Raw genomic sequence first — 14,692 nt, 5'->3', positions numbered from 1 at the left:
TAATAATAATAATAATAATAATAATAATAAATAATCATCATCATCATTTAGGGAAGTTTTTTTGTGTTCAGTGTGATCTGAAGTTGTTTTTTCATGTCACAGATCGCAATTCAAAATAAGTTCTATACAAATTATTTAGCAAAAAAAATGTTTGACACATACAGAATTTTTTAAATATTCAAGATCAGATATTAGATCTTCATGATGAAAAGCATTTGTTCAATCTGTTCTTATTATTGTGTGTCAGCTTTTTCTAAAAGTCTGCACCAGCTGATCTGACTGAAACAATTGTGTTTGATTGTGTCACAGATGATGATGATGCTCCTATCCTGGTGAGTCCTGTTCATCCTGTGACTGAAGGAGCTTCTGTTAGTCTGAGCTGCAGTTTGAGGACACAAAAAATACTTTCCAATGTGTTTTTCTACCACAATGACAAACTTATTCAAAGTGATACCCGAGAGGAGCTGAAGATCTCTGCAGTGTCAAAGTCTGATGAAGGTTTCTACAAGTGTGAATACTCAGGAAGAGAGTCACCACAGAGCTGGATGTTAGTTAAAGGTGAGCAGGATCAAAACAGTTTTAATTCTGATTTATTGTAGATGGATTATTAATGTTCTTGTTCCTTGTGTACTGTCTGATGTACTGCAGGTGTGTATGTTACAGACCTCTGGTGGGGTCTTTTTCACACAGAAACAAATAAAGACGGGAGACATCAGCTGCATTTGGTCTGCAGGCTCTTCCTCATCTGTTTATTTATAAAACATTAAATCATACTTCTTCTCATTCACAATATATTCTTCTAACATATTTCTTAACACAAACTACAATATTAAATCTTTTTGCCCTTGTATACAAATAAACAAAATGACTGCCCCATAATTCAGGGTCTCTTTCGTCTGCACAGCTACTTACAAGGAAATGCTACAGCTACCCTACTGCAAAAACTGGTGTAATAATATTAACACTCCATTAACCTGCTTATTATTACCTTTTTGCTAACACTTCATTATAACTAAAAACATGAAAACCAATATTTCAAAAAACAACTCTATACAAAGATCTAGAAAGTAACAGAATTCAGAAATATTAATATTTCCTCGTGTTTCTGACTCTTCAGGATTTGGAAATGTTTAACTTTCTTCTAGAGTCGTCTTCTCATTACTGATCGTTAACTCAGTCACACTTCAAATTAATTATATCATTAGAAAAATATCCTTAATTATTTTTAAATACAGCAAAGTAAACATAAAAGGTTCAAAGTGCTGATTAAATGAGTACTGTGTGTGACAGTTGTACAGTGTGTTGTATCTTCATCATCAAGGTTTTGTGATATTTCGTGCAGTTCTTTAAATTGTTCTGATTCATTTTCTTGTTCTGTTCTTGTTCTAAACTGAACTGCAGCTAAACCAAAGGCTGAACTGAGAGCTGATAACACAGCTGTTCCAGCAGGGGGCAGAGTGACCCTGAGCTGCTCTGTGGAGGGCTCTGCTGGCTGGAAGTTTGACTGGTTCAGACGTGATTCAGTCTCTTCTGAAGCTCAGCTCATGAGAGGAAATGAAGCAAACAGAGATATTAGAGGAGGAGGTCTGTACCACTGCAGAGGAGGGAGAGGAGATCCAGCTTTCTTCTCTGAGGACAGTGATACAGTTATGATTAAGGAACAAGGTGAGTGTTAAGTTTTGTTGTAAAATAAAACACACGTTGATGATCAAACATCAAAGTAACACTTGATAACTGTGAAGGTTTTTCCTTTGTGTGTGTTTTTTGTGTGTTTGTTGGGAACAGTTTTGTCTGCTGTGAAACTGCATCCCAGCTGGTCTCAGATATTCACTGGTGAGAAAATCAGCCTCAGATGTGAGATTGAAGGAGGTGAAGGAAAGGTGTGGAAATATGAATGGAGAGCACCCAACACAATCAGCCCTCCAACATCCAGAGAATACAGGATCAGCAGAGTTTCAGGGTCCCACAGAGGAGCCTACAGCTGTCGGGGTAGCAGTGACTATCTCTTTACAGGATGGAGTGATGCCTTCACTCTGACAGTTTCAGGTAAGTTGGACTTTGATTCATGCTGAACTTTAATGTTTTACTGTATGCATCTGTCTGAACAGGAAACAAGAAATATTTCTGCCTCCAACAATGATCCAGCTGTCTCCAGACAATCAATCAATCAATCAATCAATCAATCAATCAATAAACTTTATTATCCAGAGGAGCAGTTTGTTTTGCAGCCAACAGCAAGAATGAATCAAACAATCAAACATACAACCAGGGACACAGAATCATCTAAAAGTTAACAGCAGTGGGAATAAATGAGAACTTCAATCTTTTTGTTCTGCACTGTGGCAGAGAGTACCTCCTTCCTGAACAAATACATATGCTGCTGAGCCTTTGCACAAATGGCATCTGTATTTGCATTAAATGACAGTTTGTTGTCCAGTATAGTGCCCAAATATTTGTATTTCTCCACTGCTTTTATTTCCTATCCATGAATATGAACAGCAGGTAAGGATGAAGTTTTCCGACTAAAGTCTGTGATCATTTCCTTTGTTTTTGATGCATTTATGTCCAGAAAGGAATTCCCACACCAAGTTACAAAGTCATCTACAACTGGGCCATGGTCAGGATCTGCATCATGGAGCAGAGAGATGATCACTGAGTCGTCTGTGTACTTAATTATATATCTGTTCTGTTGTGGCTTTGACACTCATTTGTGTAGAGAACAAATAAAAGTGCAGAGAGGACACGTCCCTGAGGGGAACCAGTGGAGGATAAAAGCCGATAAAATGCTGCTGACTCGCACTCTCTGTGGTCTATCTGTTAAAACATCCATGAGCCAAGAAACCAGACCAGAATCAAGATTATATGTAAGACGTCTCACTAAAATATGGGGCTGAATGCGATTAAAAGCAGATGAAAAATCTATAAAACGCAAATGGGAAAAATTACGTGCCCCATCCAGATGCTCCAGAACTTTGTGGAGCAAAGTGCACACAGCATCCTCCACACCCCTCCCTGTTCTATTGGTGAATTGGAGGGGGTCTAATTTTGTCTGAGTGGCACAAAAAATTTCTCACAAGTTTCTCAAATATTTTCATTAAAAAAGATGTTAAAGCAACAGGATGATAATCATTTAAGGATTTAGATGCTTTAACTTTAGGCACCAGTACAATAATAGAGTCCTTCCAGATATGAGGAACTTTATGAAACTCAAGAAACGTTGAGAAAAGAAATGAAAAAATTCCAGCCAATTGCTCTGCACAGTTTTTAAGGAGACGTCCATTTATTTTCTCTGGGCCTGGACTTTTCCACTCTTTTACCCCCTTAAATAATTTGAGCACTGATAATCTATCAATAATAATAACTGACTGTTTTGAGGAAACATCCCTGTACACAGCCAGTTCTTCATTAAAATTGTGAATGTTAAAACCATTGTAAAAAATTTTCAAATCATTTGCCAGCTCTAAATCAGACAGACCTCCAAAAGAAATGGGACACTTCCTGGGTTGCTCTCCCATAATAGACTGAACACCCTCCCAAGCAGGGTGTGAGCGTCCAGTGCTCAGCAGTGACTGTACTTTATCTTTATATTTAATTTTGGCCAGCTTCAGTTCTTGTTTCACTTGCTTTTGCAACTCTCTGCTATGAAAAACATCACCACGGTTGAAAGCAATGTTCCTCTGATTAATGATACTTTTCCAAGCTTTGGATACTCACAGTTTGTTATTTGGAAAAAGGCAAATTTCCTTCTTTGGGATTATCAAGTCTTCACAAAAATTAATGTTTGCTGTGATGGTCTCTGTAATTTCAGGCAGATTAGGACAGCAGTTCTTCTCACTGTGCAAACAGAAAGGAGAGACACCGTGTTGTGGTGGTCTTAAAATATGATCAGTTTAAAGGGGAAAGTACACAGATGACAGTTTGATAAGTGAATGATAATCAGGGAAATTTATAGTGTAGTTTTGTAGACAGTAAATGTTTAACATGTGATCAACGCTATAAAAAGTGACAATCTAATGAACTTTTTCCTGTAAACTCAACAGCAGGTAAACCCAGAGCCACACTGACACCACTAAGTTCAATCATACCAGCAGGGGGCAGCGTGACACTGAGCTGCTCTGTGGAGGGCTCTGCTGGCTGGAAGTTTGACTGGTTCAGACGTGATTCAGTCTCTTCTGAAGCTCAGCTCATGAGAGGAAATGAAGCAAACAGAGATATTAGAGTCTCACAGGGAGGTCTGTACCACTGCAGAGGAGGGAGAGGAGATCCAGCTTTCTTCTCTGAGGACAGTGATACAGTTATGATTAAGGAACAAGGTGAGTGTTAAGATTTGTTGTAAAATAAAACACATGTTGAAGACCAAACATTAAAGTAGCGCTTGTTAACTATGAACGTTTTCCCTTTGTGCATGTTTTTATCCACTCTGTGTTTTACAGGCTGTAAAAATGTGTTTTTGTTTAGACTTTTAAATAGTCTCACTCTTGAAGTTGATAAAGACTAAAGATTGGGACAAAATCTTTATTGAACAGATGGACCCCGTCCTGTCCTCACTGTGTCTCCATCATGGCTGAGTCCTGGAGCCTCAGTAACTCTGAACTGTGAGGTTGAACATCCGTCTGCAGGATGGAGCTTCTACTGGTATAAAGCTGTTCCTGATCTATCAGAGAAATCCTACAGTTATGAGCTGCTACCTGATGGCAGTGGGACTGCACAGGACTTCTACATCATTGATGGACAGACACACACAGCAGGATATGTGTGTAGAGCTGGAAGAGGAGACCCAGAGTATCACACTGATCACAGTGAACCAAAGTTTGTCTGGTCTGCAGGTCAGTGTGTCTGATAATAATCTCACTGTCAGTAATCAGGTCACATATCTTGGATGTCTTATTACAGATCACATGACATTTACAGAGTGAAGATTTCTGTGTGCAGAGCTGCTGTACACCTCTGTATTCTGCACACTGTGGACAAACTATACAAAAGCAAGTTTACAGAAACTTCAAGCAGCTTCTAATAAAGCCATGAGATTATTACTGAGGAGACCCAGAAGGTTCAGTGCAGTGAAATGTTTGCAGCTGCAGGAGTCACTGCATTTAAAGCTTTATTAACAAATCTACTTTATGAATTTATTTACAATTATTTTGGGTTTAACAAGTATGAGATTTAATACCAACACTGAGGAGACATCAGTGCAGCTGTCTCTCTGTAGGAAAATTATCTCTCTGTTTTTTCCCCTTAAATTCTGGACTGTTGAGTCTGTAATGTGTAAAGACTGATTGAGTTTTCAAGTTAAAAATGATCGTTTGACAAAATTAACACTGATTGAAATATGAACAGAAAAAGCTTCAAACAAATGAACATTTTCACTGTGATATTTTAATCCTAACATCTCTGAGCTTTGTCTCCTCCCTGCATGTTTCCAGATGTTCATTCAGCAGCGTCTCTCACAGTGAGTCCTGACAGAGTGCAACACTTCACCTCTGACTCTGTCTCACTGACCTGTGAGGGAAACTCTGCTGAGTGGAGAGTGAAGAAGTTCACTGAGGACGGCCGACTGAACTCTGACTGTAGGACAAAGACTGGATCCACATGTAACATCAACACATCACAGTCAGATACTGCAGTGTACTGGTGTGAGTCTGGATCAGGAGAGTTCAGCAGTGCAGTCAACATCACTGTACAGGGTATGTTATTATACATTTTCTTCTTGTATTTCAGTGATTTAGAAACATGAGCTTTGCTGTGTGTGAAGTGGCAAAACAAACACAAATGACAATTAGTTTAATTTTATGCGTCTCACCAAAGCAGCATAATATTCTTGGTTGTTGGTCTCATTTCACTTGACATTTATAAAGCAGTTTATAAAAGTTTCTTTGGCAATAAACTGCTAAGAAGCTCAAGATGTGTCATCAGAGTGTATCATGTAAAAAGGTGCAGTTGTATCAAAGGTTCTGCTGTATGTGAGTTCTCCTCAGTGCAGAGCCAATCAGGGAGTTCAGAGCAGCAAACTTTCTTTATTTTACCTGCACTGTGCACAGCTCCATGAACTACTCTGCCCCACCTCTCCTCCTGCAGCTGTGCTCAAACCACACCTCACTGCTGCAGCAGCCACATATAAAAATGAATATAATTATCTAATTTAGTCCCATAGTGCATCCTGGTGTCAGGTGTTCCCACGTAAGTGACACACATGCACACCTGACCACCCGCCACCTTCTTCCATCGCTCTGTGGTCAGCATGGTCACTCTGACTGGTTTGCAGCTTTGCAGTCCCAAACACAGCAAACTGTGTATTCTGACTCCTTTCTATCAGAACCAGCATGAACTTATTCAGCATCAGATCACACGGGCCAGCCTTCACTCCCCACATGCATCAATGACCCTGTTGGTTCATCACTTTTGACAGATACTGCAGATCAGGAACAGCTGACAAGACCTGCAGTTTCAGAGATGCTCTGACCCATTTTCAGTTGCTGCCTAATACGTCCCACCCACTAACAGATGAAGAGATAATCAGTGTTATTCACTTCACCTGTCAGTGGTCATAATGTTATATCCTCATTAACTCAGTACTTTAACTTCTCACCTGTAGCTGCAACTCATCATCTTCACAGTCACATTGTAAATCTGAACTGTGCAGCACATTTACTGAGGAGGCTGTATAGCACTACTGTGACTGAATGAATGCAGCATTTGTTGTGCTTCAGTCTTGTTGCAGCAACAATAACCCAGACCTTAAGAGGAAGTCAAAAACTTTATCACACATACAGAAGTTTTTAAATATTTAAGATCAGATATTAGATCTTCATGATGAAAAACATTTGTTCAATCTGTTCTTATTATTGTGTGTCAGCTTTTTCTAAAAGTCTGCACCAGCTGATGTGACTGAAACAATTGTGTTTGATTGTGTCACAGATGATCCTGATGCTCCTATCCTGGTGAGTCCTGTTCATCCTGTGACTGAAGGAGCTTCTTTTAGTCTGAGCTGCAGTTCGAGGACACAAAAAATACTTTCCAATGTGTTTTTCTACCACAATGACAAACTTATTCAAAATGATACCCGAGAGGAGCTGAAGATCTCTGCAGTGTCAAAGTCTGATGAAGGTTTCTACAAGTGTGAATACTCAGGAAGAGAGTCACCACAGAGCTGGATGTTAGTTAAAGGTGAGCAGGATCAAAACAGTTTTTACTTTGATTTATTGTAGATCGATTATTCTTATTCATGTACCTCATTTATTTTGTTTTTGTTTTTTTTTTAAATTAAAGCACTTTGTAAATTCAGTTCAGTTTATGTTTATTAATACTGAACATTTCTTATTTACAGCAGCTGAGAGCTCTTCATTTCCTGTTCTGATGATTGTTCGACTAACTTTTGGATTCATCATTATTTTCCTCCTGCTCTTGTTGTGTTGCTGCAGACGGTCCAAAGGTGGGACTTCATTAAACTCACAGATGGATCATATGGTCCTGAAGTGGAAATGAGTTACAGCAGAATAAAACACACAATCGTGTTAAAGCAAATGTCTTCTTTACATTTTTAATAAAGGTCCTGCTAATGAGCAGACGGTGAATCAGGATGAACATCAGCAGCAAGTGTACTCCTCTCTTCTTCATGGTTAGTTTTTCATCTACTTTAAAATATTCTGATGCTCTTTGCATCCAGACTGTAATTATTACATCTGCTGCAGTTTGAACTCTGTTGAAGGAAACAAGAATACTTGTTTGAAACTGTGTTTAAATTAGTATCACAGACATGAGGTGACTGATTTTCTCTGACCTGTAGGTGATCGTTGTGTCTATGAGACAATCAGAGGCTCTGAAAACACTGAAAATGGTAAAGTACACACTTTCATTAATACAGAGTTTGTGGAAGCTGGATGATTAAACAATAACTGTGTTTAACATTAAAGTCAATAAGATGATTATTATATCTGTGATTCAGCTCAAAGTCATTAACAAGACGAGTGAGTGCACAAACTCTGAGATTTGAAATGTAAAATCTACATTGTTAATTATTCTGACTGATAATAAATGCAAACAGAGGGTGTTTGTTTTTAAATGCTTTCATTTGATCACCTCAACAGGACAACGTGGTGACCCAGAGGAGAGCTCTGACTACTATAATGTGAATCCAAATTCAGCCACAGCTCTAAAATCTTAACAGCAGCTCTTTAGCTGTTTTTATCTTTTTCTCTTTAAAGGAACTTAAAAACTTGACGTCACTTTGAGTGAAAAGGAGCAGATTTTTCATTCAAAGCAATGATCCTGATAGCCTGAGTTTATATTTCCTTCAGAAAGAATCGCTCAGTGTGTTTCACTCATTTCTTATTAGTCAGAATATTAATGAACTTTAATGTGCTGTAGATCTGTTTTTATGGTGAACCCCAAGTTGCTCTCTGATGCAAGCATTGGAGAATGAATGTGTGTGTGAATGTTAGACATTTACAGCTTAGTTACTCATATTCATTGTTTGAATATGGGTTGTATACATGTTGTTGTAAACGTGTTGTATAAACGCTTTGAGTGCTCAGAGTAGAAAAGTGTTATATAAGAACTAATCCATTTAACTATTTCTTTAATTTTGTCATATCATAAATTTCTTTCTTGGAAACACTTTGTAACTTTGTTAAGAAAAGTGTTCTATAAATGTTGTGTTGTGTTGTTGTTGTTGTGTGTCAGAGTGAGCACATTTACAGCAGTTCAGTGTTGTGCATGAATCCACTGAAAGAGAGCGTTCATTTAAAGGCACTCATTGTTACTTAAACAGCTCAGAGGTTGTTGTTGAGTTGTTTTGTGTTCTCACACATGATGCCAAAAACAAGTGTTACAAAAAGAGCAGAAAGAAAACTCCAAAAGCAACACACACACACACACACACACACACACACACACACACACACACACACACACACACACCACACACACACAGTGTAAGAAGAGCTGCACACATGAAAATTTCAGCAGAGTTCATATCAACCGTAAATATTTCTGCAATCACCACAATTTTTGTCTCCACTGATAAAAAACACACCTCTCAAATATAATCACTGGACTGTGTTTAGAGCTGGTAACCAACAGAGGGCGCAATTTAGTCATAGTCCAAATGATTCCTCTGGTTGGCTGGGTGTTAAATATTCCCAGAGCTGTGATGATGAAGGTTAAAGACTTTGACTTCAGAGGTTGTCATTTACCACAGCGTGTTGCAGAAGCTAAATAATCCCCGTCTGTTGTTTGTAGCTCTTCACAACAGTTTCATTCATCCAGAGAAAGAATCAACCCCTCTGTGACAGTAAAGGTGGTCATGAGTATAAAATGAAGGTGTGTGTATCAGAGGAGGGAAAACGTGTTTTTAGAACCAGAGTAATGTGGTGATATTTTGTTTCATGTGGTTTATGTATTTATGAATAAAAACACTTTATTTATGTCAGTTTTATCTGACAAATATTTTGGACTGTGTGAGTTTTTTCTGTTATTATGGACTTGTTATAGTGGTGTAATACCCAGAATGGCCTGTCAGAGGCAGTGGGGCGATCATACCTGGAGCCCTTTTATTTACAGACTCTCTTCATTCAGCTTAAACAACAAAAAGTGTGTGTGCTGGGTGTGTGGGGCCCTTTGTAATGCTGGTGGCCCTTTTCCTGCATCTGGAGGTGTAAATGTCTGTGGTGGTGGAGAAGCTGACTCCAACAGTCCAACAGTGCAGACTTCACCACTCTCTGCAGAGCTTTCCTCTTTGCTGCAGAGCAGCTTCAATGCCACACAGTGATGCAGGAGTACAGGACGCTCTCCACCACACATCTGTAGAATGAGGAGAGGACTGAACTTCCAAGTCCAGCACGCCTCAGCCTCTTGAGGAAGTAGAGAAGTTGGTGTGCCTTCCTGACCAGACTGGAAGTCTTGTTGCCCCAGGTGAGGTTGTTACTGAGGTTTACGCCCAACTATTTGAAGCTGGAGACCACTTTCCACCATTTCTGTGGGATATTGTGTGTCCTGTTGTATCACCTTTCTAATTTCCTAAGTTTTCATCATGGAGTTACAGCTGACATGTTTTCCTTTATTTTCTGTCTCTTATTACGACAGTTGGGGTGAAGATGGGTCTGCAGGGAAGGTCAGCCCCTTGCAGGCCAAAGAAGTGAGACAGTTTAAAAAAAAATAAAAACTGCAAAGTATGGAATAAGTTAATAAACTTCCATCCATCTTCTTCTGGGGGCAGCAGCCTAAGCAGAGAACTCTAGACTTCCCTCTTCCCAGTTGTTGGGAATTATTTTATTACTTTGATATTTCTCATTTATATTTAAGGCTTGGTGGGATTCTCAGGTACATCTTTGGTTCACATGACATTGCCACCTCGTGGTGTATTTTAGGTAACTTTATGACAGTGGGCCTCCCAAAAGCTGAGCTCTGCAGATCTGCCAGAGCTGTTGTAAACTACTGGGGTACTCTGGGGACGTTGTGTTTCTTTCCTGCGAAGAAGTTTGTCTCTCTCTCTTGCTCTGCTCTTCTTCTCTTCCTGTCTCTGCATCTTTCTCGGTTTCTCTCTTCCCTTTTCTCTTCTTCTTTCTCCTCTCCTCTTTGGGTGTGTGTGAGTATTCTTGTGCTTAATTCTTTTACTGTCTGTGTTTTGTGTAACCAATATGTCTAATAAACAGCCTGCATTGGAGCCTGCTCATCCCTGTGATTTTCTTTTGGAAACTTTAGTTTTAATTGAGTCTTATACAGGATTGAATCTACTCATTTCGGCCATAAAGGAACAAATCACGATCCAACACAGCCACCTCCTCCAGTTTATCTGGGTGACCCAAAGCGTCCCCAGAGAGATATAATCTCTCAGTATGTCCTGGGTCTGCCCTGGGGCCTCCTCCCAGTAGGACATTGCCAGAACACCTCACTCAGGAGATGTCCAGGAGGCATCCTAGGCAGATGACTGAACCACCTGACCTGGCTCCTTTTGATGTGTAGGAGTAGTAGCTCTACTCTGAGCCCCTCCTGAATGGCTGCAGTCCTCAACCAATCTCTAAGGGAGGGGCCAACCACCCTTCAGACAAACTATTCCATCGCTTGTATCTGCGGGTCACGTCGTTCAGCTACTACCCGTACTCGTGAACATAGTGAGGGTAGGGGACGTAGATCAGTCAGTAAATTGAAAGCTGTGTTTTTATGCTCAGCACTCACTTCACCAGGACAGATCAGTGCAGTGCAGACAACTGAACTGATCCAGCTGAAATTCTCCTGCTCCTCATTTACTCGTGAACAAGACCCAGAGATACTTAAACTTAGGGCAGCAACTCATCCCTGACCTAGAGTGGGCACTCCATCCTTTTCCAGCTGAAGACCATGGCCTCAGACTGGAGGTGCTCATTCTCATTCCTGCTGTTCACACTCGGCGGTGAACTGCTCCAGTTCAAGCTGGAGGTCACCACCTAATGAAGCCAACAGGACCAATCATCTGCAAAAAGCAGAGATGAGATTCTGAGGCCAACAAGCTGGAAGCTTCTGTCACTTGACTACGCCTAGAAATTCTGTCCATAAAAATTACAGAATCGGTGACAAAGGGCAGCCCTGGCACAGTCCAGCACCCATTGGAAACTGTCAGCAATGTGGACCAAGCCACCAGGAGACACAGCCGAATGCTTTCTCCAAGTCCACCAATGCACTTAAACTGGTTTGGCCAAGCTTCCACCCACTCAAATAGCTTTGAGAGGATTCAAAGCTGGTCAGGGTCCAACAACCAGGTCAAAACTGCATTGTTTCTCCTCAATCTGATGGTCCATTAACGGACCACCTCTCCTTTCCAGCACCCTGGCATAGACTTTCCTGGGAAGGCTGAAGAGTGTGATCCCCTGGTAGTTTGAGCACACTCTCCAGTCCCCATTCTTAAAGGGGACAAATCATGAGGATGAACTTCTGTAGCACAAGACTAGATTGTTGTCATGGCCTGGGCAGGCTCAGGGCTTTTGTTTCTTTTCCTTCTCCTCTCACCAGTTTTTTTTTTGTTCTTTTTCTCTATACAGGTGGGCAGATGAGTCCCTGGGTCCACGCCTGGGTGTGGCTGTCTCTCTAATTGCCTTCCATACCTGTTCGTAATCTCCTCCTCATCATCATCCAGGTTATTCAGTGGCTGGAAGGACTGCAGATCTCCACCAGATCGTTACACCTCCCATGGTGGTAATTAGACTCTCCATGTTTGCATCTCAGTTCTCTGCATTTGTTAATTTCATCTCTCTGTCTGCCTTCTAGTTGCCTGCTCTGAGCTCACTCTGTGAACCTGATTTCTGATTTACCTGCATTCCCAAAGGGCGCCACTCAAGCCTCCTGTCACACTCACATACCTGCCACTCCCCACTCATTTCCCCCTGCTGGATACCTGCCTCTCGACCCAGAACCTATCCAACGATTCACGTCCGGCTAATCCAAAAATCTCCACTGTACCAATAACCAGTTTCCTCTTCTGTGCCACCCTCCAGTCCCAGAACTCTTCATTAACTTCCTCAATAAAACTTTAAAAACTGCTGGCAGTGAGCTCAGTGTGTCTTTGTGCTAATATGACAACTGTTTTTGACCTGTTTGTCCATTGATTAAATCTCTTAAAAGACTTTGCAAATGAATAAACCTGTATACGTTTTATTAATGTAAAACTTTTAACACACTTACAAAATAAAAAAATAATAGAAATCAGACCTGCACAGGTACACAGTGATAGGTTTTCATTAAGCAGTAATGTGAAGCAATAATAGAAGATCAAACTGCAAACTTGAAAATACAGAGTAATATCTTTGTTCTTCTGAGCAGCCTGCACTGCCTACATGTGTGTTAAAGACTGTTGCTGGTTACTCTCTATTCTCCCTCAGGTTTATTTTTATCTTCTAAAAAAACTCATGATTTCTGTCTGAGCCACCAAGCAAAGAGGAAATGCAGCCTGTGGTTTCAGCCAAAAGTCTTCCTTTGGCAGATGTCTTGTTTTACTATGTCATCAGCACAGAGCAGAGTTAACAAGGAACACAGACAAAGAGCACAGTGGGAATTTCACTTTGCTCTCTGTTTGCATGGCACGTTTTTATGTTATCTGTCTGTACTGCAAAAATAGTAATAATTATCACTGCTACATTTAAGTATGCATGACCCTGTATGAAAACAGGTTAAAAATAGAGTCACTGTGGTGATGACACATGCTGGACTACAGTAAAAAAACTATGAGCATCAAGAGAAACTGTGAAAAGTTGTTTTCTCACGCTCAGAAACAGCTGCGTTTAAAAGACTGTGCATGAAAATGCTGTTAATGCCCCCCCCCCCCCCCCCCCCCCCCACACACACACACACACACACACACACAGACAGACACATGACAGATATGTGCATTACTCACAGACTTGGCTAACCAATTGAAGAGGTATTCCGGAGAGATAGAAGCCAGAAGAATAAACCAGATGTTCTCCACTGAACCACTCAGGTGTACTCGTGTAATCTAAGTGGCAGAAACAACACCCCACCAATGCCCCATCAACGCTGGAGACGGAGTAAGAATGCAAAACACACCACCATTGCTCAGTGGTTAGTGGATCTAAGAACAGACCACAGCAACCTCCCTGAACAGGATCCAGTAAGTATGACAGTGGCAGACATCCAAAAAAGTGTCTTACATATGAAGAATCAGACAGCACCAGGCCCTGACATGATTCACACCTAATGGCAAAAGAGCCGACTGCAGAAATGAAGCACGTGCTAAAAGCTAAGACACACCTGGAATGGCTGACTGAAGGCAGACTGTCCTGATCCCCAAGGATCTGCAGAAGGGACCGGTCCCATCCAACTACTGGCCAATAACTTTAAACCAATTTCACAATTGACCATCAAGTGTGGGATTTACCAAGGAGATGCTCCTTACCCACTGCTGTTTTGCATAGACCTGAACCTCCTAGGCTAGATCATCAACAACTGGTTACGGATACCAGCTATTGAACGGAGCAAACATCAGCCACCTCCTCTACATGGATGACATCAAGCTGTACGCCAGGAGTAAACAAGACATTGATTCACTGATCCACACCACTAGGATCGAACATCATTCAGACTGGAAAAGTGAAGTCAGATGTTAGCAAAGAGAAGGAAGGTAGTCAGAACCGAGGGGATTGTACTACCAGAAGGCAACATTGCAGACATTGAGGACAGCTAAAAGTGCCTTGGAATCCCGGCTAATGGGAACAATGAAGAGGCTGCTAGGAAAACTGCAACCGCCAAGTACATGCAGAGAGTAAGGCAAGTCCCGAAGAGTCAACTGAATGGGAAGAACAAGATCTGGGCAATCAACACCTACACCTTGCCAGTTGTCAGATACTCTGCTGGGATAATAAACTGGCCAAAGGAGGAAATAGAAGCCACTAACATCAAGACAAGAAAGCTCCTTACCATCCATGGAGGGTTTCAGTTCTTAGGTGACACAAAATTACAGTATACAACAAAAAAGCAGTTAATTAAAATTATGGTGATACGTTGCATTAGTGTCAATGTGCAGTTTCAGGTGCAATTGCTTTGGTTGCCAGCAGATTGTGACTGTTGCCTGTAGTTTTTCATGTTTGTCTGCACATAACAATTAGTACCAAGGAGAAAGATAAAGTAAAAGTTAGACCTTTTGAAAACTTGATTGCAGGGCTGAGAACTTTTACTTTGAAGGAGGACCTTCTCCACTTCCTGTTTG

At 40.8% G+C, this 14,692-nt stretch overlaps 1 long non-coding RNA gene and 1 pseudogene across 1 annotated transcript; one reads left to right on the top strand and one right to left on the bottom strand.

Annotated features, from left to right (window-relative positions):
- Positions 1–14,692, bottom strand: part of LOC115777559 (obscurin-like) — a 698,358-nt pseudogene that overhangs the window by 644,524 nt on the left and 39,142 nt on the right.
- LOC115777585 (uncharacterized) lies at positions 7,543–8,374 on the top strand. The gene is made up of 3 exons (XR_004019653.1): positions 7,543–7,615; positions 7,784–7,834; positions 8,085–8,374. It is a non-coding gene; the product is annotated as an uncharacterized LOC115777585 (long non-coding RNA).

The sequence above is a fragment of the Archocentrus centrarchus genome, unplaced genomic scaffold, assembly GCF_007364275.1.
Source record: "Archocentrus centrarchus isolate MPI-CPG fArcCen1 unplaced genomic scaffold, fArcCen1 scaffold_57_ctg1, whole genome shotgun sequence".
Classification (NCBI taxonomy): domain Eukaryota; kingdom Metazoa; phylum Chordata; class Actinopteri; order Cichliformes; family Cichlidae; genus Archocentrus; species Archocentrus centrarchus.
This window is presented reverse-complemented; position numbering and strand designations above follow the sequence as displayed.